The sequence below is a fragment of the Delphinus delphis genome, chromosome 3, assembly GCF_949987515.2.
Source record: "Delphinus delphis chromosome 3, mDelDel1.2, whole genome shotgun sequence".
Lineage (NCBI taxonomy): Eukaryota > Metazoa > Chordata > Mammalia > Artiodactyla > Delphinidae > Delphinus > Delphinus delphis.
This window is the reverse complement of record NC_082685.1, coordinates 50,009,898-50,014,561: the sequence shown is the minus strand read 5'-3', so window position 1 is coordinate 50,014,561 and position 4,664 is coordinate 50,009,898.

Genomic DNA, 4,664 nt, shown 5'->3' with positions numbered 1-4,664 from the left:
TCTGCCTATGTTTTCTCTAAGAGTTTGATAGTTTCTGGCCTTACATTTAGGTCTTTAATCCATTTTGAGCTTATTTTTGTGTATGGTGTTAGGGAGTGATCTAATCTCATACTTTTACATGCACTTGTCCAGCTTTCCCAGCACCACTTATTGAAGAGGCTGTCTTTTCTCCACTGTACATTCCTGCCTCCTTTATCAAAGATAAGATGACCATATGTGCGTGGGCTTATCTCTGGGATTTCTATCCTGTTCCATTGATCTATATTTGTGTTTTTGTGCCAGTACCATACTGTCTTGATTACTGTAGCTTTGTAGTATAGTCTGAAGTCAGGGAGCCTGATTCCTCAAGCTCCATTTTTCGTTCTCAAGATTGATTTGGCTATTTGGGGTCTTTTGTGTTCCCATACAAATTGTGAAATTTTTTGTTCTAGCTCTGTGAAAAATGCCAGTGGTAGTTTGATAGGGATTGCATTGAATCTGTAGATTGCTTTGGGTAGTATACTCATTTTCACAATGTTGATTCTTCCAATCCAAGAACGTGGTATATCTTTCCATCTATTTGTATCATCTTTAATTTCTTTCATCAGTGTCTTATAATTTTCTGCATACAGGTCTTTTGTCTCCTTAGGTAGGTTTATTCCTAGATAGTTTATTCTTTTTGTTGCAGTGGTAAATGGGAATGTTTTCTTGATTTCACTTTCAGATATTTCATCATTAGTGTATAGGAATGCCACCGATTTCTGTGCATTAATTTTGCATACTGCTACTTTACCAAATTCATTGATTAGTTCTAGTAGTTTTCTGGTAGCATCTTTAGGATTCTCTATGTATAGTATCATGTCATCTGCAAACAGTGACAGCTTTACTCCTTTTCCGATTTGGATTCCTTTTATTTCCTTTTCTTCTCTGATTGCTGTGGCTAAAACTTCCAAAACTTTGTTGAATAAGAGTGGTGAGAGTGGGCAACCTTGTCATGTTCCTGATCTTACTGGAAATGCTTTCAGTGTTTCACCATTGAGGATGATGTTGGCTGTGGGTTTGTCATATATGGCCTTTATTATGTTGAGGAAAGTTCCCTCTATGCCTACACTCTGGAGGGTTTTTATCATAAATTTGTGTTGAATTTTGTCGAAAGCTTTCTCTGCATCTATTGAGATGATCATATGGTTTTTCTCCTTCAATTTGTTAATATGGTGTATCCCGTTGATTGATTTGCGTATATTGAAGAATCCTTGCATTCCTGGGATAAACCCCACTTGATCATGGTGTATGATCCTTTTAATGTGCTGTTGGATTCTGTTTGCTAGTATTTTGTTGAGGATTTTTGCATATATGTTCATCAGTGATATTGGCTTGTAGTTTTCTTTCTTTGTGACATCTTTGTCTGGTTTTGGTATCAGGGTGATGGTGGCCTCGTAGAATGAGTTTGGGAGTGTTCCTCCCTCTGCTATATTTTGGAAGAGTTTGAGAAGGACAGTTGTTAGCTCTTCTCTAAATGTTTGATAGAATTCGCCTGTGAAGACATCTGGTCCTGGGCTTTTGTTTGTTGGAAGAATTTTAATCACAGTTTCAATTTCAGTGCTTGTGATTGGTCTGTTCATATTTTCTATTTCTTCCTGATTCAGTCTTGGCAGATTGTGCATTTCTAAGAATTTGTCCATTTCTTCCAAGTTGTCCATTTTATTGGCATAGAGTTGCTTGTAGTAATCTCTCATGATCTTTTGTATTTCTGCAGTGTCAGTTGTTACTTCTCCTTTTTCATTTGTAATTCTATTGATTTGAGTCTTCTCCCTTTTTTTCTTGATGAATCTGGCTAATGGTTTATCAATTTTGTTTATCTTCTCAAAGAACCAGCTTTTAGTTTTATTGATCTTTGCTATTGTTTCCTTCATTTCTTTTTCATTTATTTCTGATCTGATTTTTATGATTTCTTTCCTTCTGCTAACTTTAGGGTTTTTTTGTTCTTCTTTCTCTAATTGCTTTAGGTGCAAGGTTAGGTTGTTTATTCGAGATGTTTCCTGTTTCTTAAGGTAGGATTGTATTGCTATAAACTTCCCTCTTAGAACTGCTTTTGTGGCATCCCATAGATTTTGGGTCGTCAGGTCTCCACTGTCATTTGTTTCTAGGTATTTTTTGATTTCCTCTTTGATATCTTCAGTGATCACTTCGTTATTAAGTAGTGTATTGTTTAGCCTCCATGTGTTTGTATTTTTTACAGATCTTTTCCTGTAATTGATATCTTGTCTCATAGCGTTGTGGTCAGAAAAGATACTTGATACAATTTTCTTAAATTTACCAAGGCTTGATTTGTGACCCAAGATATGATCTATCCTGGAGAATGTTCCATGAGCACTTGAGAAAAATGTGTATTCTGTTGTTTTTGGATGGAATGTCATATAAATATCAATTAAGTCCATCTTGTTTAATGTATCATTTAAAGCTTGTGTTTTCTTATTTATTTTCATTTTGGATGATCTGTCCATGGGTGAAAGTGGGGTGTTAAAGTCCCCTACTATGAATGTGTTACTGTCGATTTCCCCTTTTATGGCTGTTACTATTTGCCTTATGTATTGAGGTGCTCCTATGTTGGGTGCATAAATATTTATAATTGTTATATATTCTTCTTGGATCGATCCCTTGATCATTATGTAGTGTCCTTCTTTGTCTCTTGTAATAGTCTTTATTTTAAAGTCTATTTTGTCTGATATGAGAATTGCTACTCCAGCTTTCTTTTGGTTTCGATTTGCATTAAATATCTTCTTCCATCCCCTTACTTTCAGTCTGTATGTGTCTCTAGGTCTGAAGTGGGTCTCTTGTAGACAGCAAATATATGGGTCTTGTTTTTGTATCCATTCAGCCAATCTGTGTCTTTTGGTGGAAGCATTTAGTCCATTTACATTTAAGGTAATTATCGATATGTATGTTCCTATTCCCATTTTCTTAATTGTTTTAGGTTCATTATTGTAGGTCTTTTCCTTCTGTTGTGTTTCTTGTTTAGAGAAGTTCCTTTAGCAGTTGTTGTAAAGCTGGTTTGGTGGTGCTGAACTCTCTCAGCTTTCGCTTGTCTGTAAAGGTTTTAATTTCTCCATCAAATCTGAATGAGATCCTTGCTAGGTAGAGTAATCTTGGTTGCAGGTTTTTCTCCTTCATCACTTTAAATATGTCCTGCCAGTCCTTTCTGGCTTGCAGAGTTTCTGCTGAAAGATCAGCTGTTAACCTTGTGGGGATTCCCTTGTGTGTTATTTGTTGTTTTTCCCTTGCTGCTTTTAATATGTTTTCTTTGTATTTAATTTTTGACAGTTTGATTAATATGTGTCTTGGCGTATTTCTCCTTGGATTTATCCTGTATGGGACTCTCTGTGCTTCCTGGACTTGATTAACTATTTCCTTTCCCATATTAGGGAAGTTTTCAACTATAATCTCTTCAAATATTTTCTCAGTCCCTTTCTTTTCCTCTTCTTCTTCTGGAACCCCTATAATTCGAATGTTGGTGTGTTTAATGTTGTCCCAGAGGTCTCTGAGACTGTCCTCAGTTCTGTTCATTCTTTTTTCTTTATTCTGCTCTGCAGTAGTTATTTCCACTATTTTATCTTCCAGGTCACTTATCCATTCTTCTGCCTCAGTTATTCTGCTATTGATCCCATCTAGAGTATTTTTAATTTCATTTATTGTGTTGTTCATCATTGTTTGTTTCATCTTTAGTTCTTCTAGGTCCTTGTTAAATGTTTCTTGCATTTTGTCTATTCTATTTCCAAGATTTTGGATCATCTTTACTATCATTATTCTGAATTCTTTTTCAGGTAGACTGCCTATTTCCTCTTCATTTGTTAGGTCTGGTGGGTTTTTATCTTGCTCCTTCATCTGTTGTGTGTTTTTCTGTCTTCTCATTTTGCTTATCTTACTGTGTTTGAGGTCTCCTTTTTGCAGGCTGCAGGTTCGTAGTTCCCGTTGTTTTTGGTGTCTGTCCCCAGTGACTAACGTTGCTTCAGTGGGTTGTGTAGGCTTCCTGGTGGAGGGGACTAGTGCCTGTGTTCTGGTGGATGAGGCTGGATCTTGTCTTTTTGGTGGGCAGTTCCACGTCTGGTGGTGTTTTCTGGGGTGTCTGTGGACTCATTATGATTTTAGGCAGCCACTCTGCTAATGGTTGGTATTGTGTTCCTGTCTTGCTAGTTGTTTGGCACAGGATGTCCAGCACGGTAGCTTGCTGGTCGTTGAGTGAAGCTGGGTACTGGTGTTGAGATGGAGATCTCTGGGAGATTTTCGCCGTTTGATATTATGTGGAGCTGGGAGGTCTCTTGTGGACCAGTGTCCTGAAGTTGGCTCTCCCACCTCAGAGGCACAGCACTGACTCCTGGCTGCAGCACCAAGAGCCTTTCATCCACAGGGAAAAAGACGAAAAGGGGAAAAAATCATAAATCTTGCTCTCAAAGTCCACCTTCTTAATTTGGGATGATTCGTTGTCTATTCATGTATTCCACAGATGCAGGGTACATCAAGTTGATTGTGGAGCTTTAATCCGCTGCTTCTGAGGCTTCTGGGAGAGATTTCCCTTTCTCTTCTTTGTTCTCACAGCTCCCAGGGGCTCAGCTTTGGATTTGGCCCCGCCTCTGTGTGTAGGTCGCTGGAGGGCGTCTGTGCTTCGCTCAGACAGGACGGGGTTAAAG